The sequence below is a fragment of the Corvus kubaryi genome, unplaced genomic scaffold, assembly GCF_017639235.1.
Source record: "Corvus kubaryi isolate FWS band 111438036 unplaced genomic scaffold, C.kubaryi_AGA036_p1.0 37199, whole genome shotgun sequence".
Classification (NCBI taxonomy): domain Eukaryota; kingdom Metazoa; phylum Chordata; class Aves; order Passeriformes; family Corvidae; genus Corvus; species Corvus kubaryi.
This window is the reverse complement of record NW_024581056.1, coordinates 40,064-63,740: the sequence shown is the minus strand read 5'-3', so window position 1 is coordinate 63,740 and position 23,677 is coordinate 40,064. Positions and strand designations below refer to the sequence as shown.

General features: G+C 34.6%; 1 long non-coding RNA gene across 1 annotated transcript; it reads left to right on the top strand.

Moving 5' to 3' along the window:
- The first annotated feature begins 551 nt into the window (after positions 1-551).
- On the top strand, positions 552-23,026 carry LOC121661797. Its single transcript, XR_006015094.1, has 3 exons — positions 552-563; positions 3,488-3,493; positions 22,941-23,026. It is a non-coding gene; the product is annotated as an uncharacterized LOC121661797 (long non-coding RNA).
- Positions 23,027-23,677: the final 651 nt, after the last annotated feature.

The following is a 23,677-nucleotide window of genomic DNA, read 5'->3' as shown; positions in this document are numbered from 1 at the left end:
TTTCTTCAGCAGCATATCCCCTTTTTCATTAAAGGAAGAAATATTTGGGAAAAAATTGTTTAAAATGGCCAGATTAATTTTCTGAAGGCTGAAGTAAGCAAGCACCAAATCAAAGCCTGATTCAGGTGAGATAATTTAGCAACAGCTGTTATCCCCCTGCTTTGGTGCTTCAGCCGGGCCTGAATGTCATGAGTAACAAAGAGTGGTTACTGGAAGGTTTCTTCTAAGGAAGACTTGGAGCTCCATGATCTTGATCTAAATTGTAAGTCAAGTGTTTAGTTGACATATGTGTATTATCAATAACATCACTGGATCCTGACGTTTTCTTCCAAACCCTGTCCCGGCAAACTTCTTGCCTCACAAAGACACTGGGAGGTGACATGTCTTACTGCCATCTTGTCCTTGCACAAGGGACTACCAGCAGTCTTCATCTGAATTCTGTGCAAGTACTGTCTTCATCTGCAAAAAATACATTTCCTGCATGATGTGTGGGGTAAATGCACTTCTGTCCTTGATGCTTCTTTAGTCTAACAGATTTGTAGGCCATTGCTTCTAACTCTGTTGTAATCTGATGAGTTCAGTGTTATTTGCAAAGGTATTTGTAAATCTAGTTTATTAAAATGTTGACACTCATCCTCACCTACCGTGTAATCCTTAGCTGGCAGCAGCTTACATTTTCTGGATGAAAGTCATGGATTTCCTTCTAAGGAGCTGAAGTGGAAATAAACTGCAATCGTTAAACGCAGATGTTTATGCTTACTCCACTTTACTGTTGAAACTGCACTGCTGCCAACAGGTAATGGTAGGCTGCTCATGTAATCATTTGTTGTCAAAAGTTCTGCTCTTCACTTCCCCCTCTAAAGTGGCTGCTGACTCAGGTAGCTCTGAATGGCTGCTGACTTCTGCCATCCAATTTTATTTCCCCTTTTACTTGCTTTTGTGAACCTCAGTTTGAGAAATACTACATGAAAGCTTTAACAAGTATGTAGCTACAGCATGTGCCTCAACACAGCGTTGTCCTCTTGAGATTAAAGTGAAAATGAAAATCATCAAAAAATATGAAGCTTAAAAGAAAAATAGAAAAAGCATGTACGTGCGAACAGAATAGAGAAATGTCAAAGGGAAGAGAAAGAGCATCCCTCCTAGGAAATCTATCTGAATTTACAGAAAGGAGAGAATGAAATAGCGATGATACTAAGCTTTCTTCCTCAGCTATTTATTCAGATGAAAAGAATGATATCTAAATCATTCAGGGATCAAATGACAAAAGTTATGAATTAGGAAGCCAGAAGTCAACTTTAAAATTGATTTTTAAAAGATTAGAGGCTTGTAAAAATCTGACAATTCAATAAAACTAGAATCTACATAACTTTTGAAAAAATTAAAGGATAGCTGCAGGAGGGAGAAATATTCTTAGTATACAATTTAAAAAGTTATTTTGTACTTGGTATTTAACATAAACCTGGGACACACAGTCCTTTTTTAGCAATGTCTTACCCATGAAAAAGACCAGTTAGAATGGTGTACAGTAGCTAATACTACCTATTTCTTACAGGAGAAACAAAGTCTGTCTTAAATTACTGAATGCAACCTTTTCATATGCAGAGTTTGAAATGCTACAAAACTTTGAAACCATAACTAAAACAAAAGGCTCCAAAGGGGTATAATAATAATAATAATAATAATAATAATAATAAAGCAAGGGGAAATTGACTGATACCAAATTGACTGATTCAGGTACCAAAGAATCTTTCAAAGTGGGCCAAAGCTGATAGCTGATGTAAAAACCAAACAATAACAGCAAATTGAGCTGAAGAGTCTTGCTCCAAAATGTATATGCAGAAATTCAGAATGAATCAAGTTATCATTAGCTATGGTGATGCTTAACATTATAGATATTTTAAAATAAAAATCCCATAGCTCTTTATTATGCTTTTTTATAATTAAAAAAATATATTGTTCACTTGCTGTTACAGAATTAAGAATTACCTTCTTTGACATCATTCATTTTGGTAGCAGTTAGCAGAAAATCTTACAGATTTTCTTGAGTAAGAATTCTTGCTTGCTTGTTTTATTTTTAATCAACTCAGCATTCATTACTACAATTAGTTTTATTCCATCAGCATTATTATTGCTGGGGTGGTACTCTTGAAGATGTAGTTTTTGAATAAAGGTTGTAATTAATTAGAATAACCATTTTACTTTGTCCAACATACAAACTGTTCCACTAATTATATTTAAATCTCCTTGCAAACTTTGTATTTCAAGATGTGCACACTTACGTAATACGTAGGGAACCGGGTTGAGGAGAAAAAAGAAGGGATTAAGTTAAGGTTACAATCTAAGTGGTCATTGGCAGCTAACATTACCTACCAGAACCATATGTCAAGGTCTTTTTTCATTTCTATTCAAGATTCTTGAGAGAGCTCTAAGTTTTTAATATATATGTATATAATTACATATTTTAAATCTTAATAAAACTGACAAGTTATGGTGCCAAAAGCAGAGTTAACAAGGCATTCCATAGCTAAGGCTATAACTACTGCAAAAATTTAGAGGATGACACTCTGACCTGGAATATTAGTGATTATCAACCAGTTTCTAAAATGTCGGTTAAAATTTACTCTTTCTAATCAAATACTGGTGATGAGATAATTTACAAATATTTGGCTTTTTTATAAAGCCTTCCAAAATTTATGTCTCTTTATCAGTGCTCCTCTATCTTGTGCAAATTAAAAACAAGAGAAAGCCTATGGCTGTGTTGATTGGTCAGTGACAAAGTTGTGGGGAAAACAAAAGGATGTCTCTCAAAAAAATTCATTTATTCCCTTTTTTTTTATGCAGACAGGTCAGATTCTTTTAAAAGCAGAAGGATTTATTTTGGAGAAGGACTCATCTGGATGGATATAACTATGGGTTAGGAAAAAATGTCTATTTTGAGCAATGGATAATTGATTTTTATACACAATCAAAAGGACATAATATTTTTGTAGAAGACATCTTCAGAATACTTAAAAGAGAAGCATATTCTGGAACTTAGAAGTCTGGTTGAGGAAACAATAGCTATTTTGATTTCAGGTGAGACCAGTATGAGTCATTAAATTATTGGAGCGATTTGAAGGTATTTTTACTGTAGTCACCAAACAATGTATTATATGACATGTATTGTACATAGACTTTTCTGGCAGCATTTGATAGATTTCACATTTGAAGCTAATGTATAACCTGCAGACTTCTGTGAAACACATGGGATTTCTGTTGTACAGACAGTAATTGATAACCAAATTAGTCTCTCCAGCCTTTTGGTTAATAGTAACTAGTCACAGAATACAACACAGGACAGAGCATTTCTTCTAAGAAATAAAAGTAATTGAGATAATTTGGCCCCTTTTCCTGTAAATTATGGTTTTTATTGAGATTCAGGATAGGAAAGCCTGATATGAAAAAAACCCCATAAAATTATAAGGTAACGAGAACAATAGGATAGGGAAGTGTGTTCAATTGAAATGATTTATGTGTATTACAAACAGCCCCCGAGGCTTGCAGTGCACCTTTCACCTCTTTCCTGGAACCAAGTACAGGAAGCAGGCATAATGAAAAGAGTATGAAAAGAAAACCAAGGGAACTCCAAAAGGACTGAGAAGGAATGGATCCAAATGGCAGCACCATACTCCTAGAGAGATCTGGGGATGCTGGTGCTCACTCCAACATTTCCAGTCCCTTTGCTTGGGGATGGATAAAACTGCCCACAGTCAGAATCAGAAGGAATTCAGAAGGATAAATGTGGCACCAGAAAAAAAGATAGGTATTTGTAAGTTTATTGTATAAAAAATTAAGGATACTTTCATTGACATCTGTCTGCATAGATCTGGAATTTAAAAGTTGGAATTACTATTACTGGATATAAAAACCCTTATTTGAATATATTTTGAAGTATTACCCTAAGAAAGTCTTGATGAATATATATTTATACATATATAAATACACATACATACAAACATATACTTTAACATTTACATATATCAGATTCATCTTTAAATAAAATACAGCTATTTTTCTTCCCTATCTGTACAAGATATGAGCATGTCTTAAACAATTATGAGTAGTTTTCTAAGGTACCTAAGCTGAGAAAGAAAGTATTTTTTATGTAAATATTTTAAATTACCACATTAATTGCTAGGAGCACAGAAAACAGTACAGATTTTCCACATTTATATTAGAAGTATATATTAGAGTGAGAAAACAAAGCAAAAAGCTTCTAGTATGCCTTCTTCACAACATGATACAGAAACGTGAGGAAAATGTTGCTAAGTTGCAGTATCAGTACATAGATTAGTTTGGCAGAGTTCCTTGGGAAGTAGAGGGAAAATAGATGTTTTGGTGGGGAAAAAGAAACCTGCTGATTTCCTGAGTAATTAGAATGTGAACGTGACAGTCCTCACGGAGCAGCATCTGTCACCAAGGCAGTCTGATATTTAGTGGAATGCATTAAACAGTGAGCAGTTCCTGATCAATGTTCAACCAGCTTAGGAAGAAAGGTGCCTAGGAATACTTCTGGTGGAGTGCTTTGTAGCTTGGTCATGGCACGTTTTCCCTTATGGTGTCCCATTACAATCTCTAAGAGGCATTATCCCTGGGATGGAAGCTTACACAGGTCTTCTTTAGCATCAGGTTTTTGGGCTTCAGAACCTCTGGACTTCAGCAAAACCATTCCTTCTGAATAAAGTTAATCCCTTTCTAGAAAGAACATGCTGCATGTTTTCACAAATTACAGTAATAATGAATGGCAAAAATAGTCAAGGGGAAAACGCTCTCAAAACAATGATGTGTATTTACATATGTCCAAGTGTATTAAAGGACTGGAAGGAGCAAGGGGACAAGGGTCAGATGAGAGGAAAAACTGGAAATGGTTGGGCAAGCTGGTAGAAGAGCTTTAGATTCCTTCACTTTCCTTCACCTTCCTCCTCTGTTATCCAGCCTGTTTGAGAATAGGATTCAAATGGATGCAAACGTGTCCCATATCAGAGATTCTTCTACACTATTTAAGGGGCCTTGCAGTACTGTGATAGGCGAGGTATTTACTTCACCATGTCCTCCAAACAAATAAAAGTCAATTCTATTTCCTCAGAGATACAATCTGAACGAGAGGATTGGGAATGAGAATTATTTATCTTTTGTATATAATGATTACCCAGAAAATACATCAAATGACTCAGGGAAATATAAATACTAAAACATTATTGATACAATCATCTATGAATAGTCAATAAGCCCACAGCTCTCAGGACACAATGGGTAAAGTCTACAAAATCTCCTTCCTTCCAAATAGGATATCCATTGCAAATTTATAACACATAAATTGCTGCTTAGAAATCTGTTTTGCAGGTCCTGTACAAGCCTTTCCAATACTCAGCTATGTAGTCTTTAAATATATATGTATATTTCTTCTCACATAATTTAGTTTTATTTCATCACACCAGTGTAGAAAAACCTGTCTTGACTAATACCTAACAGTAGTAACTACAGTAACAAGTAGTTGTGGTAAAATAAGATGGTACATAAATAATAATCTATTACAGCTAGTTCTGCTCTTTGAATTTTCAGAGAGCACAAAATAAGAATTCTGATAGCATATTTACTTGTATTTGTATTGTGTTATATTTCATAGGTATGTACCAAAAGCCTAGCCTGAAAAAGGGACAAAATGGCATGGTACTCTACTATAAAATAAAATATAAGGGGGATTTTTGTGCTTTTAGTAGGAATTTTTGTTATACAAAATATATATTCCTATATTTCCATCCATGGCAAATTTCTACTTACCTACTGAGCCTGTCTTTCATGTTTCACTCATTAGCTTATCTAAAACCTTCTCCAATAAATGATTTCAATATTTCTTTATCCTATATGCTAGTGCAGTATTAAATGGAGACCATGTATGTGTTATCAATAAAAAAACCCCCTAAAAACATTTCCCTTTTTCAGTTTTCTCTGGGGAAGTCAGTTCTACAGGAGACAACTGACATACCAGAGGATTGATGCAGAACCTGCAAACCCCTTTGTCCATTTGTCTGTGTGCTTGCACATCTTTTAAATATTTTTTATTTTGTTCTGCACAAGAACACAAATTCCTGTTAGAGTTGTGCACTGTTGTCTGACAACTTTGCAGTTGTGTGAGGGTTTGCTACAAGATGCTTCTATGTCTGGCTTATCATGTGTGTCTAAAAAAGGGTTTGAGGTTTCCAGAAAAATTGTCCCCCTAAGGAACAATTAACGAATGTTGGAAATCCAAGAATATGAACATGCGCCAAAACTATTTATTATTAGGGAAATTTTTATGTATTCAGAAGCTTCACCAGCCCTGCCAAATGCAGAGTTAAATCTCATTTCAAATGAATGGGGCTTTTTTCATATGAAAAATGTTAGTACTGTCAAAAATTGTGTATATTAAGATCTTCCAAACACCTAGTTAAAGGGACATACTTAATGAGATTTTTTTTAGCAGAAAAGCTAAGTACTGGGAAATGGATGTAAAAGTTTTAAAAGATGCAGTTTTCAAAGTAAAATGATCAAAATGTGCTCCATGAAAAGTAAAAACAAATCCAAAAGAGCACTTCATTAAAGTTGCATGATTTAAATTAGTTGTGTTACCAAGCTTAACTCATTCTGGTGTCAAAGCTACATGAGGAGCTCTTTTGTTGTGTTTCAGTTTCATGGGTGTTTAAAGTAGCAAAACATTATCATCATGCCCTGCACAAAATGTTTCTTGTATATATCATCTTGTATATAACATCTTAGCATTTAACTGTGTTTTACCTTATCTGATTCTATACATTTTATTAGAATTATTGGTTTCAAGAAACACAAAAGACACAACTGACCTGCACTGAAATATTCAGAAAAACACAGGTTTTAATATATATCTTTGTAAAAACCCATAGGCACATTTGAATATGCCAGTGATACACAGGTGTAGATGGAAGAGATGCATCATTTACATATTCAGATCTGTTTAAGAGGTGATGAAGGCTCTTAAAGGAATTAACAAAAACTGGTGGAATTTTGTCATGAGCACTAGTGGTAGCACAGAAATCAAGAGCTGCTTTTGCCTCTGAATTTCACCTATTGTGTGGCATGGGAGGAGGGATGAGCCAAGAAAGCCCCTGAGGTACCAGGAGAGAGAAGGATAATTCCAAAATTCACAGAGCAGCAGAAACAACTACAGGTCTAGCATGTGAGCAGCTGGGCTCAGTAGGACTTCACACCATGAAATAGCAACAAGTTAGAATAAATTCTAATTGTCTTCACCTGGGAAAGTTTACCTTAAACTCTCTGGGTATCAGAAGTGGAAGTGGATAGGACACAATGTGAGCTGCTATTTCCTCAGAGGACTCTAACCCTTTTTTACACAGCAGAAGATTCATCTTCAGTTCAGTTCTGAAAACCTTCATTTGAAATGCCACTGAAGTCTGTCATCAATTTATAAATTGTAAAAGTAACAAAACTTTTCTTTGACTGCCTCTCATTAAGAATAAAATTTCTTTAAATATCCTAGGTATTCATGCTCAGAAAAATTTTCTCCTGAAAATTATCCATACTTACATGTGGCATCCTCTTTTACACCTAAATGCCCTAAATGCTTTTTAATGTTTATTTTGGAAGTAGAATATTCTGAAATTGGACAAAGAAAATATTTCATGAAGGTTAAATACAACAAGACTGATTATTATCTTTAGGTCTATAAAACTATTTTGTCCCAAGTCAATAAAACTTTGTTAAGAGATATACTGGTTTTTTCTTAAAAAAAAAAAAAAGAAACCTTCTTCTACAGAACCATGTTCTTGTCAGAAATGCTGACACAACTAACTGTGCTTGGGATATCAAATACTGAACACAGTTTTTATTCACTGTTTTGAGAACTGGAGTGCTGAGAACTGTCAAACATGTTTCAGCCTGAGCCCAGATCTATTTTATCATTTTTTTTCTTTCCATCAAGAGATTTCAGCAACCATTTTTAGTATTCTTGAAATCAAAAATATTTTGAATGTGTTAGTAATACAAAATTCCTAGCAGAACAGTGGTTTACAAGATAAATAATAGAATGTTGAAACAATTCACACACCCAGAGGGTTATAATATATCAGTTTTCCACAAAAAAAGGGAAAAAAGTTATCCTGGTTTTCTGTAAAATTCAGTTTTCATGGAAAAGGTTTCACAAATGCCAGCACCTGTATTATCCTTTTTGAGCTGCAGTAAGCAGGTATGTCATACAGATAGACAGGTATAAATTTTAATTTTTACATTTGCGAAAGAGAATATTACCTTTTTTTGTATATATTTGGCTTTTTAGCTCCCAAAACTGACAGTTTCTGCTTGAGAAGATTATCTTCTCTTTTTTCCCACAGAAGTCTAACTGAATCAGGAGTGATGCTTATTTCCCCACTGTAGGCTTTAGTTTAAAATACAGGAATTTTTACAAATTCCTTCATAAGGAGTATAAACAGTATCCTAAACCAACACCAAACAGAACCCAGGCTAGCAACATTGGTTACAATGATATCTCTGTCTCATGCTTTGCAGAGGGATACCAAAATCTGACATCACAAAAGAACTTTATATAATAATCCTGCTGAGTCAAAGTGCATATAATTTTTTAATATCATATGCATCCTAGAAAGGAATGATTGAATTAAATACTATATAACTGTTGTGTCACCTAAGATAGCAAACTTGCTAATATTCCTAAAAATTTCCATCTTAAATTATGAATTAGAATTTCAGGATACTCCAAAAATTTTTAATCTTATATTTTTGGGGTTTCCTCTTTTTGTTTTCCTTTTTTTCTTTATTTTTTCCCTGAAACTCAGTTTTGTCTAAGGAATGAGACATGACTGAATATTATTACTAATACAAATATAATTTCTACTCAGTGTATTTGAATTTTATTCTACTATTACTCTTTCAATGAAAATTGAGCAAAATGTATAAGCTTTTGTTTTCAATCAAGCATTTCATAAAATGAGATACCAATATGTGGTAACATCTACATACACTGTTTCTCAGCTGAGCTTCAATGCCACTGCTTTTTTACTCTTTGAGGAAATTGCTATCTGAGGAATAAACCAAGAATCTATTCAAAAATATAAGATGTTCCTATAACACCTGGTCATACAATGCTATCAAAGCCTTATAAATGAATGAACTAACCAATTAGACAATTAAGAGATCTCAAGGAAAAAAAAAAACAACAAAGCAAAACCAGAACAAAACCAATAAAAATATAAAAAGGGGAGACTTTAAATGCAAGCTTACAAAGAGACAAAATTTTGATTCACCTCACAGAAGAGCAAAAAAAATTCAATTCTCTTTTGAGTCTTCTGTAACTCGGTGCTAAGATTTAAGGAGTTAGAAAATACATCCCAGAAAACTTTTTGTAAGAGAAGATAGGAAAATATGTAGTCTCCAAGGTGACTCGAATTAAATCTCTGTGTTCTGTGTGTAGTGTTCTCTGACGTTTAACAAGATAAAACATCTTTTATAATATGAATGTATCACCAGTATGAACTGCTGGCTCTGAACAGCAGAGGCAAAAAATAGCATGATTCTGAACAGCCATCAAGATTTCACAGGAACGAGACTAATTGTCTTCATGTTGGTGTTTTTTACAAAAGGGGTGTTGCATAGATATTTGTACTTAAAGCCTTTGAAATAAATAAACTGTGAAATCTTCTGCAAAGGATAATACACTGGGAATTGAATCTCTCCAGCTGCATTGTTAGCTGCTGTCCAGATGGTGACATGAATCTCTGTTGAATGTCTTTGCAACTGCATAAAAATGCTCACATTGAGATTACCCAAACTGTTCTGCTATATTTTTATAGTCCAGATTCAGTATGGTTGCACATAATCCCTCTAGTACATGCATGAACCATTGCTATTGATTATCTTAAACCTTTTCTCTATCTTAACTACATGGAAAAAAACTTTCACAACCATTTCTGCACCTGCGTGAAGAGTTTGCTTAGACTTTTTAAAATTACCTATGTTCAATTTGATCAGTTTTTTCACCCTCAGCAGTATTTAGTTCGATGAGTCCCTTACATAGCCAGATTCTTTGCCCAGAATGTGAATCCAGCATCAATTAATCAATCAGCAGGTACAGGTAGTGACTCCTGGTTTGTCTAGGCACAGCAGCAGTCCAACGGAGGAATCTCCTGGACTGTCCAAAATTCTTGCCTGGAGAGCTCCTGCCAGGCCTAGTCAGGTCAGTGTGATTCACCTTACCTGACATTCATTTGTTGTCTCAGATCAGCCTGTTGCTTCATCCATGAGAGACTCAATGGGAACTGCCTTGACCTCCCTGGAAATTAATTACTTACGCACTACGGGCATGAACACAGGCACAGACAAATCTGATGTACTCAACTGCACCAAAATTATAACTGTAGGACAAACTTGAATGTCATACTTCTGACTTAAATTCCATAGATTCTACCATCAAAGTTTTGTTTAAAAGAGCAGGGAAAGCTACTTGCAGCTATTCTTCAGCCTGGAGGAGATTGAGGGGAGAACTCATGGTGTTCTTCCACACCCTCATGAGAAGTGAAGGGACAGGCACTGATCTCTTCACTCGTGACCAGTGACACAATTTGAGGGAATGGCCTGAAGCTGAGTCAGAGGATGTTTAGGTTAGATAACAGAAAAAGGTTCTTCACCCAGGGAATGGTTTTGCACTGGAACAGGCTCCCTAGGGACATGGTCATATCATCGAGTCTGACAGAGCTCAAGAAGCATTTGGACAATGCTCTCAGGCACATGGTGGGGTTGTTGGGGTGTCCTGTGCAGAACCAGGTGTTGGACCCAATGATCTTGATGGGTCCCTTCCAATTCAGCATATTCTACTATTCTATGATTCTATGAAAATTTTAGGGTTCGGTCTAAACAGAGATATTCACTCATAGTCTACATTTCTTGAACACCAGAGAGCCTCACCTGGAAAATTTCTTTAGTTTTAAGTAACAATACACTTACTTGAATATTATACAGAATCAAAGAAAGAATCATAAGTTACTTGGATGGCAGGATAACTTATTTTTCTTCTTATTCACATAAATGTTAAATCCTGTGAGTGATATCAAATTCCTGTAAGTGTTATCATTACTTCCCTCTTATTCATTATGGATAGCATAGTCTGATTTAAAACCCAGGAAGACCTAAGTGATTTTAGGTATATAAATGATTAAAGAAATATCCAGACTAGTATAAGTCAGATATACCATTATCTTTGATTTTTAAGATAATTTGAAATTTTATAACATGAGAGCTTCTTTTGTCTGAGGGTGCTGTAAGTACGTTTCAAGGGGTCCTGCTGATTTTAAAAATACATTTTTGCTTAATGATCATCAAGAAAGAATTGTAAACTACTACCTCAGAATTGTTTTATCAAGGATAGAGTGTGATATACACCAGTCAGATTGGTAATTGAAGGGTAAGGAGAAGAAGAAAAGAATAAGAAATTCAATGGTTAAATAGGAATAGCAGAAGTTACTCAATATGTGTGCATTTATTCATGTATAAAATAATTTCTATGAATTAATGAAATGTTAAGTTGGGAAACACCTAAAATAATTGTTCTCTGTTGACACTGACCATGCTGTAATTATGCCTCTCCTGATGGGAGAGATCTTTTAAAGGCTGGCAAACCAGCAGTTCGAGAGACAAACGGGGCTCTCAGGCTTCGTTGCTTCCAGATAGTTGTTTATTAAGTCTTATCAGAGAAACAGAGTCACTAACGTGACCCAGACATAGCACAGAGCAGAGAATGCAGGAGAAAGATGAATTATCAAGATTTATACAGTCTTTCAAAGGTAAATTAACCAATGGTTACTAAAAACGTACATTATTTTTACTTTTCTACCAATTATCTGTTAACACAGCCAGGAACTGCAGAATTCTTTGTCCAATCATCCCAAACTATTTTTAATGCAGAATATGGAGCAGTAGAAGAAGAAGAAGAAGAAGAAGGTTTGGAGAACAACAACAATCCTCCATTTTGATGTTTTTTGCTTTTATCTATTTACTACATTAACAAACCCAAAACCACTAAATTTTTCACCCTGTGATAATCTTACATAGTAGTCTATCACCTAATTTACACCAGTGTAGTTTCTGGTTCCTCTCTAAGAGTAGGCAGTTTTTTCCAAGGACGGAGGTCAAAAACAGTGTTGTTCAGGGGGCTAAAATCCTTCAAAACAGGCAGAGAAATGTTCTCTGCACTCTGGGTTCCCACATCTGTTATCCAAAATCACCTACATATTTTTGTCTTTCTGTATTCAACCCTGTGATTTACTATAAATAGTCTACAGCTTGCTTTTTATTTTTTCTGCTCTCCTCTAAGTCTCATCTATCCAATAGAATGTGCAACAGTTATTTTTTGGTAAAAAATTTATAACTTTATTCAGCAAAAATATTCAGAAAATTGGCATAATAAGCAAAATATTTTTTTTGGCTTGTTCTGATAGATTTGTAAAATGAGTGATGAGCTTGGCAGATGAATTGCAGCAAGTGGTGTTTTTCAGGCAGAATCACGTGTGATAGGATAACAAGGAAAAATTAGCATTAGGGTAGACTTACATAAGGAATGTGAGGATTAAGAGATTATGATATTAAAGCTGGAAAGAGATGAGGTGCCACCCCATGTTGGTAAATTGGGCATCTTTAATGCCTTTCTCCTTCCATGCCAATTTCACCTTTTTTACAGCATTGGTCCAAACATACCCCAAACTCACATGAGCTTTTGAAGATTTCTCCCTTTCAAAGACCTAATTTTTCATTAGGGGAAGTACTAAGTGCTTTGCAAAGGGAGCTTCCCATAAGCCCTTCACTTGAAAATATCCTTTATAAAAGGGAAAGGCCAGGCCATGTCTTCTGAAGGCTCACTGAAAAATTCGTCTTTGGGAAAACATGTTGAAGTACATTTTTCTGCTACATGATCATCCTGACTACTTCATGAGTAAGGTAGGACAAAAGAAGCTCTAATTGATTTTAAGATTAAAACTCAGGGAATGTATATAACATTCTATTGTTTAAGATTCTTCTTATCTAAAGAATTGCAGCCAAAGTGAAACTTAAATTAAGTTCACTTAAATTCACTTAAGTGAATTCTTAAATTTGTGATATATCTTGGCATTTACATAACTGAGTTCCCTATCTTTGGAGCCCCCTGGGGTTAATGTTCCTAACGTGGCTTTCATTAAAATGCACATCTATACCTAAGATGTGAAGGTGAAGAAGATGAACATCAAGACTTATGTAAGAAAAAAGGAATATTATTCTGACAGTCACCATAGATAAAATGTGTGAATTTCATTTATTCTCAGTGCTCATCTTTTAAAAAGGCATAACAATATCATTTTTATTAAAAGTTTAAAGGTTGAAGCTGAACAAAATGCTTATACAGGTGGTCTGGTAAACATATTAAATGTACTTGAATAATAACAATAATCATAACACCAATACCTCAGTCCCCCCATTGTCATAGAAAATGCTACTGTAACAGTACCTAATAGAAACTGCATTCTTTCATCCCCTTGACTTGCTGTGTTTTGGTTTCTAAGGGAAAGAAGAAGCAATCAAACACACAACCTTTCTCGCATTACAAGATTTCTGACACATTTTATTTATTTATTTATTTATTACACCAAATTTGTATGTAAATCCTGTCTTATACTAAAGTAGAGAAATTTTCTGGAAAGCATATTGGCTTTTTTAATAGCTGATTTTTCTTTTGAAAAACAAACAGTTTCTTCCCATTATTATGATTTTCTCAACAGAATATATACTTTAATCACTTCAGTTCAGTCACATTTAAAACACATTATTTCTCCTGCTGATGCTTTTCAGGGAACTTTTAATAGATCAGTAGTTCAACGGGTATTCTTTCAGACTCAAGATATTTATTCCATGTCTCGCTGCTTCAATAAGAAGCTAGAACTTTGTTAATTGCCCCTCAGGTAAGACCAGTCTTTTATTTAATACTCTATGCAGGCATGTTTTTTCTTCCAGTACGCTTACCTGTAAGCAACAGGAACTATTTTAATGATGCATTTATAACAAACCATGTACTTGATTTGTGGGAATGCCAAGAATCTGTTACTGATTTTAAAGAATAGTATGATATGTCTTCTGTAATTCAAATAGCATTTTTTTAGTCTTTTAGAGTTGTGGTTTTTTCCCAAATGTCACGATACACTAAATTTTCCATTTCGTATTTCTTTCTCAAGAATTAAAAGTGTTAATATACCTTAAATAAGTCAGGGACAGATTTAAGATAACATTTTATATGTCCAAAGAAACATAAAGGTACATCCCTAGAATCAGAAAAACATTTATCAGGATTAAGTAGCTACTGTTTCATAAAGACCTTTGGATAAGGTACCTCGATGCCTTGTGGTGGGTTTTTTCCTGCAGATTTAACTGGGCAACTATTAACTTTGGTTCCAGAGAATTTTTCTCTTTTAAGGGTTTTATAGAACAGTGAGTATTATCACTGAGTAGTTGCATTTGAAAAGCAGTGTGAAGTTTTAATGGAAAACGTAATGCTACTAGCTAAGTTTAAATATATGACATATTATGGTTTTTATATTGTGTCAATAATGAGTGTTGCACATTGTTCCTTAAACTAAGGGAATAGAGAACTACTTGGAAAATGGCATTCAGCAGATGACTCTTCTTCTGATGGAGAGGAGGGTAGGAGAGAGCAGCTTATTCAAAGGATCTTTTTTGTCAATGGCAAAGAGAAGTTGGGTCCTGAGTCTCATGTCCTATGCTCGTGTATGTTTTCACACATTAACAGTAGTGCTTTGAAAGAGAGGATTTACCTTGCATGCAAATATTAACTATATTAATGATGAGCATTATCTCAGACACCTAGAGGAAGCAGAAGAACTGGAATATAGGGATGTTACAAAGCTTACTACTACAGGACAATAAAGGGAAGTTTCCAGTCCCCGAAGGAAGGCAGTGGATGTGAGAATAATGTAAATATCACAACAGTTTATTTGACCAAACTTTTATTCCTCAAGAGCCATAGAAAAATAAGGAAAGTACAAGAGGTTATCAGGTTGAGTAATATTCAAATTCTAGGTGCTGTTGAGCATATTTATTATGCTCAACTAAAGACTGTAGCCTTTTAGTTATGCACTCAGCATTCATGAGCAAGGTGTATTTATGATTCTGGGCATTTAAACCTTCTGCCACACCAGCAAGTAGTGATTGCAAGTGCAACACCAGTATGAAAATACTTAGAAATACTATGGACATCCTGGAAGATACTGATATGAAATTAAAGCCCCAAACTATAGATGTCAAAGTCCCCTTTAACTGAAAGCTGCATAAAATAATTCCATCATAATAGCCTTAAATTTTTGAAAAATTCCTGACTACACATATGTATTCCTGAACATTTATGGACACACAGAGGTAAAAGAAAGGTTTCTATAGATTCACAGAATCACAGAATGGCCTGGCTTTGAAGGGACCTCAAAGACCATCTTGTTCCAACCCCTCTGCCAATGACAGGTACACCTTCCACTAGACCAGGTTGCTGAGTGAGACATCCAGCCTGGCCTTGGACACTTCCAGGGACAGGCCAGCCACAGCTTCTCTGGGCAACCTGTGCCAGTGCCTCAACACCCTCACAAGGAAGAATTTCTTCCAGTATCTAATCTAACTCTACTCTCTTTTAATTTGCAGCCATTGGCTGTTGTCCTGTCATTCCAGGCCCTTATAATAGCTCCTCTCCTGTGGGTTCCCTTCAGGCACTGGAAAGATGCAATTAGGTAACCCCAGAGCCTTCTCTTTTCCAGACTGAACAATCCCAGTTCTCTCAGCCTTTCCTCATGGCAGAGCTGCTCCATCCCTCTGATCATCTTGGTGGCCTCCTCTGGGCTGGCTCCAACAGGTCCCTGTCCTTCCTGTGCTGGGACCCCAGAGCTGGATGCAGCACTGCAGGTGGGGTCTCAGCAGAGCGGGGCAGAGGGGCAGAATCCCCTCCCTGCCCTGCTGCCCACGGGGCTTTGGATGCAGCCCAGCACACGGGGGTTTCTGGGCTCCCAGAGCACACGGCCGGGGCATGTCCAGCCTCTCATCCACCAAACTCCTAGTTCTGTTTGTCTTTTTATTGACACTTTGCCATAATTTAACACCTGAATCACTGTCTTGTTATATTCCCACTCTATAAGTCAATGTACTGTGGTATAGAAGAGTGTGATCAAATTCTGTAGCTGCACAACTTCTTAAGGAAAACTCTGTTGAGCGTGAAACATTTACTGCTGGTAAATGCTTGTCACCCTTTAAACATTACATTTTTAATACCTTATTTAAGTAGTGGAATAAGGGATTTGTGTTCTCTCTTTCAGTCACCCTCTTTCATGTTTAGAGAAAACAGTATGTCCAAGGTTCATTTCATCTTGTGTGTAGGTAGAGAAAAATTACATGGATTTCTGGGTACATGTCAGCACTTAAGACTTGATCAGCTTCGGGTAGAAGGAAAAAAAACCAACACCCTTCTTACCTACCCAAATACGATAAGTGTTTCTTTAGTGGTTTTCATGAAGGAATGGTACTATTCTTTTCTCATCATAGCCTGAGACCTGATTGAAAGTACATATCATTTGGATTTGCTTAGGAATTTTTGGTGTACCCATAATTTATTAGCAAGGATCTTTCACTATATAATATTGTGATTCTAAATTGAATTGATTAAACATTATTAATTCTTCTGTTTATTTTCCATTTAATCTATAACCTTTGAAATATGTCTGTAACAATTACTTCTGCAAATATTAGAAAAAAATTTAAATTATTTTAGCCATTATAGATAATAAAACAACTCTATAGGATAGTCCACTCTATGGGTGGAATTAGATTTAAGACTAAAAGCTTTATCCTCTAAAAAGAACAATTGAAAGAGCAGAACTGTGAAAAACTTAAATAAAACAGTCTGGTTTAAAGTGAAATATAGGGAAAAAATAGAATGACGAGAAACTTGCTTAAAGGAAAAATGAGTTCAATATCAAAATTTTGATGATTTTCAGAAAATAGTAAGAAAAATTAAGTATAAATATGTTTAAAAAAGAAATTAATGAAGAATATATTGTTTTATATCCAAGGAAAAAGGAAACGACTACTCTCAAAATAACATTAAAGTGGAGAAGGATCATTAGATAAGGTCAAAGGGATTAGATCAGAAGAATTCTCAAATACGTAAATGAGCAAATAGAAACCAGGAACTATTTAAAACAAACTACAGCTTGCATGGATATATGGACTATGGACACAACTATTATTTCTTAAAGGTTCCTTAAAACTGTTGGGTATTTTGCCCCAGTAAAGATGAAGATAATTTCCATATAAGTAGAATCATTACTACCATGTGAATCCTTATATTTCTCCCCCTGAAATTTTACCATGACAACTTTGGGTACATTTATTAGTCTTATAAACATCAAACATATCATTCCTGCACATCTTGGAATGAATTGTGCAGAAGAATTTTCCCATAAAGAAATGGTCTTCAACATAAATTCTATAATGACAATCAACCTAAAAATTGTAGGTACAAGAATATTTATTGCTTAATGTTATTATTGTTTGTTTGTTTCGTTAAAAATGAGATGAAAGCCACAGATGTTTATTCTGGTCTTACAGGTTTATTACCATGGTCTAATTAGCCCATGAAAAATCGATTTTGAGTTACTTCTTGCAATTACAAAACATTATGTTCTTTGTCTTATTTCTCATGTCACCACAACCGGACCTAAATTATTGAAGAACTGAAATCTGAGTCAGCTATGATTAAAATATGCACAAGTGCAACATAACCCAAAAAATCAATAGCATTATTTACTGCATACACACTCTTAAAAATTTTCACATCAAATTTCTTATCTTATATTCCTATTTTGCGTAAGAGTTCCCATGGAGAATTATGCCCCTGTTATTCAGATCATTTCCAATTATAAAACACTGAAAACAAAATAAAGGCATATTGCACAGTGTTGGAGTTAACAGAAGGTTTGACATTAAACACTCAGCGACGGATACCTAGAAGCAACAAAGTGCATTAAAATCAACCTAAAGAAATAATCCATTAAAAAGCTATAGTACATTTTCAAAGCATTTAGAAAAGTACATCAGGTGTCTATAAATGAGGTATCTAAATATAATAATTAATTAATAGTTCCTTGTGGAAGCAAAATAAAAAACATAAATAGCAGCCGTAAAATAAAAATGTGTGTACATATATATATACACATATATGTATATATATAAGAATACATATAAAAAGCCAATGAAATGCAAGCTATCAAATGACCAAAAGACAAAATTTTCAATATATTTTTGTTTTTTAATATAACAAGAAAAGAATTCATATAATTTACCCCCAAAATCATTAATCACCTCTGCGATATTAACTTGACGTGGAGTTTAAAATTCAGCCATCAATGTAAATGTTAAGATAGATTTTATCTTTATTTTAGACATGGTATTCTGTAGGACTCAACACAGAGTTCTAAAATTTGCTTCTAATAACTCCCAGTGCGATGTTTGAAAAGCAGAACTAGTTCTTTCAGTGCTAGAAGACAGACATAGACATTTTTTCCCAATGATCAGCTGTGGCTCTACATGACAGGTAGGCTGATTGGGACCGAAATAATTTGGAAAGGCTGTGCTGAGGTGTCAGCTGAATTAGTGTACATCTCCAAAGGGATCAATAAGGGAGGTGATAATATTTGTCCCCTTTCTCTGCACTTGCTGATGCTTTTGTTCTAGTATTACAGTTTCTAGGCTTCTCTGAAACGATTACCTGCTCCTGGGAAAGTATCTAAACTGTCATCTTCAATTAAGACTTAATGCTTCACTTAAATTCAGATTACCTTATGCTACCTGATTCTGCAAATAATCCCTAACTGGACATTGCTGACAGTAACACCAATGTGTAGACCATTAATTTCCACAGGTGTTCCTATACGAACTCTTTGCTCCACACAGGGTTAAATCAAATGATGCGGGAGTCCATTTACACCTTGTTTGATTTTTTTTTCCCTTGGCCCAGAACATAAAATTAACCATCTTTTTTTATTTTTTTTTTGATGTAACATCTACCATCATTTTCCAGAGTAGGAAATGTGCTGTGATTGAAAACAAAGGTTTAAGGGAACACATATTCAAATACTCTCTTATTTGAATCAACACTAGTAATACAGCCACACCCACTGAGAAATGCATCCTTATTTATCTGCTTTAATAATGTCATGACATTAGAGATCTTTCAAAATCCCTCTATTCCACTACCTTCCCCCTGATTTTTTTTTTACCTCACTGAAGCCTCCTTCTTATTTACTCATTGTAAAGCACACATTCCATACCTGTCCATCCTTCTTGCCCTTGCCTGAACCTTCCCAGTTAGATTTTGTTCAGGAAATAAAACTACAAATAGCATGCAAGATGTAGTAATCAGAGTTTTCTGGGCAGGCAGAGGGAAAGCATACACTTTAAATACTTCCCCAATATTCAGTACATCAGGGGTTTCTTGAAACAAAATCGTAATGTACAATATTTCTTTGTTAATTATACCAGGAAGAATTAAACAAAGTTTTTCATCATTAAATGATTACAAGAAGAGATCGTATAACTTTTGATATATCTTCTGTCTTAAAACAGCTATTTCTCTGCAGTAAATTATGGAATATTTGGAATTCATTACCAAAACACACATAGACCTTGTTGACCATGCCTATTAACATATTGCTGCTAACATTTCTTTTATAACATTGATGAAAAGTCTACATAGTCTTTTTAAAGAAGTTCAAGCCTAATATTCTTCATTCTGAAAAATTATTTACAACCTTCTCTAAATAAGAATTTTGTGGGTTTCATCTTTATCTTTTGCAATTTCCTTGTCTATTATCAGAAAACTTTCTATGTGTTGATGTAATGCCAAAGGGTGCAAATTAAGAATTTTTCGGAAACTGAAAAATAAGTTAAATTGAATTTGCATCAGAAATTATGTTCAGTCTATGTGTCAGTGCTGGTTTGTTTTGTTTTTTTCATCAGTGAACAGACTGATTTCATTACAGAAACAGCTAATCAAATCAATAAAACAAATTACTGACTAAGTCAGAAAATTTGCTGTTTAAAATAGGATAGTTAAGTAACAGCTTCCAATCTGTGGAGATTAAAATTTCTTTTGTTTATTTGTTCATTGTTAAAGCACAGTTTATAATCATCACACTAGTGTAGAAATATAACTTCTTTGGCATGTATAGTCATTAGTACTGGTAAGCACTAATTGGATATTAAGCCAATGTCCATGACTGTGGAACTGCTACAGATTTACAGAATATATAGGCACAATCATTTAAGAATTCAATGTGCTTCATTGTTTTAAACTAGTAATTTATTCCTCCTTTTCAAATTTTCCTTATAGTGTAAATTAAAACAAAATCAAAAAACCCTCAACCCACCAACAAACCAACCAACCAACAAACCAACCAACCAACCAACAAGAAATAGTTCAAGGTCTTGATTTAATTTGTACTGAAGTAGAATTTGAAACGATATCAGCTAAATAAACCCTATTTAATGAAATGTGACTTTTAGAAATGACCAGGAAAGAACTCTCTTGCTCTTACAGGCAAACCAATAGCAATTAATAAAAATAATGGAATTCTGCTGTTCAACATTGTTTTCTAATTCCACAAGTACCTTTAAGGTCTGTACAAGGAATCTAGTCTTCTCTCACTTTTTGCTCTAACTCAGAGTGACTGTAGAGTTTCCTTGTTTCTCAATTTCATTCACCAGTATGAAAGTAGGTATGAAAAGAACAAGAAATATGTTAACTCTACACACCATCTTTCTAACTCTTCTAGTGTTGAGTTCTATCTTGGGCCACGACAGTAGTGTTTTTCCTTGCAACCAAGAAGGTTTTCTTGCCTAAGAAGCTGCAGTTTCACATAATCAATTTTTTTCAGTGGAAAATTATTTTATTAAACAAGTAAACAAAAAGGGACATTATCATCACAGATCCAGAGGTCAAAAATGAGATAGAGACTGATCAGTAGTTCTGAATAAAAATCATAATAAAAAATGAAAGAACTGAAGGTACCTCCTCCTTCTCCACATCCCACTTACGCAAATCTCCTCTTTCCTTCTACAGAGGGTGCACATTTTCCCTAGTTTTCCTTTTATCACCAATGTACCTAAAAAATCTTTTCTTTTTGCCCTTGATGTGCCTGTCCATGTTTTCTTAGATCTTTAATTTGGCTTTATCTTTTCTAATCTGATCCCTGGCTGTTTGGACAACCTCTGTGTATTCCATCCAGGCTACCTGTCCTTGCTTCCGTCCTCTGTGGCTTTCCTTGTATTTGAGCTTGTCCAGGAGCTTCTTGTTCATCAAAACTGTTCTTTGCCTTTTCCTCTCTGCTGGGATGCATCTCTTTGGAGCTCTTAGGAGTTAATCTTAAATATTAACCAGTTTTCTTGGGATCCTCTCTCTTCCAGGGCTTTTCCCCCTGGTGCCTTACAATGCAGAACCCTGAAGAAGCCAAAATCTAGTGTTCTCTAGTGTTTTAATTTTTTTCTATAAGGTAATAGTAATGTTTTTATATTTTTTGCTTTATATTCTGCCTGAAATATAAATATCTGTAAAAACTAATTAAGAAGCCTTTATTTATATGCAATGAGAGATTTTCAGTATAATTTGTTTTATATAAAGATCAATACAATATTTTCTGTCTTCAACAGAAAGACCTGTAGGAGTTTATCAACCCAAAGCTCTCCATGGAGGTCTAACTTTTGAATGAAACAAAATATACCACGATTTCTGATTACATTGTGGAGAACACTTCAGAACACAATGTTAAAATTTAATAGGGGAATTTTGTAAATACTTCAGAACAGATGTTGAAGAGCCAACTCATTTTACATGTGTCAGACACTATAAAAGCCCATTTTTACAATGCTAAAGTGTTACAATGGCCTATTTCAAATTGAATAAAACTATTCAAATAAACCTTTCATCCATGAGATTGTATATGGCAAGAATTCATTTAATATAATGTACATTAATCTTGCATTCAAAACTCTCTCTCCTGTACAGATCGTTTATTTTAGAGAAAGAAGTCTGAACATTTTCTTCTCCAGGGATTTTTTTCCTCTTTTATACTACATGGAGTACAATTCTAAGTAACATTTGATTGCCAGTCTACACAGATGAAGGCTAATTTTGAAAGATACAGTATTATTTTAAATAAACTTTTTCCATACTCTTCAAACATTTCCATATTCTTCTGGGAGAGATTGGCCTTGCAGAAAACAGCTATAATTTTATTTTCTAAAATCCTTGTCTTATAATTAGGGACAAATAAATAAAAGTAGACTACTCCAGTGAACCAGCAATTTTCCTGCTGTAGTTACAGCTGGCTGGGATTCATATTTGTCTGATCTATTCCCACAGGTGGTTTGTCACTGCTTGAGCAGAAACTGGCTTGGAGTAATAAACTTGTAGCTAGAATGCTGGTAGGAGTTAGGCAAATTCTAACTCAAATTCTCTGGGAGAAAAATTTGTAAAGTCAAAGCTTAGGGTAAAGTAACTTATTTGAAATGCAGTAAACAGAAGAGGATGTTTTGGAAATAAAATAATAATAAAAATAAACAATCCAAATAAGGAACAGAAAGTTAGACATCATTGGAAATGCATTATGAAAGCCTCCCATTAGCAAATTCCTAATAAAATTTTTATTTCTCTTTCTTTTTCCTGTGTCCTAATGTAGCAATTAAATTTGTATGTGTTCTATCGTAGGCGTTTTATATTCATTCATTCATTCATTCATCATTCATGTCCAGTCCTAGACAATAGTGTGTACAATGAGACCTAGTGTAGTGGTTTGGTCCGAAATACTCATTACTGTCTACCTTCAGTGAGATAAGAATTAGGAGAAAAGCAAAGCAGGCACAAACTTCAGTGGGCTACTGTAATTCCTAAAGCCAAAGTAGAAAAGATATTCTCTTTTTGCGCATGTTAACAGGTTTGCAATAACCTGGCATAGTTATTTCCTGTTCATAGTTACATTCCTGTTGGAACACTTGAACAGTTGTGTTCAGGGAGAGGATGCTGGTGTCTCTCTCGGGATCCCTGAGAGAGAGTCTTAAATAAAGCAGAAGACTTAATGTCTTATCATAGAATTAATTTTCGTTTTGTCTCTTCTTGCTTTAGAAGTAGAGATTTTCTCGCAGGAAACAAATAAGAGCTACTCTTCAGGGTTCAATCAGTTTTCACTGAGCATATTCATTGGTCTTTAATGGTGTCCAAATGCTCAGAAATGTTTAAGAAACATGAGGAATCTAAAGGGATTATTCCCTTGGGGTACTCTACTTGTTTCTACAATTGGTTATCTATCAGCCAAGAAGACAGTTTCATGTCCAAAACTTTTTGTTTAATAACTATTATTAAAATTATTTCCTTTAAAAATGTGTATTTTCTTCTCAATAGGTTTATTGAACTGGACAAAATTAACTGAGAAATATTTTACCTCAAAGAAGTTTTTATGATATAAGAAGTAGAGAAAAAATGCTTCTAGACATTCAAATGGAGATGTCTTCAGTCAATATTCCA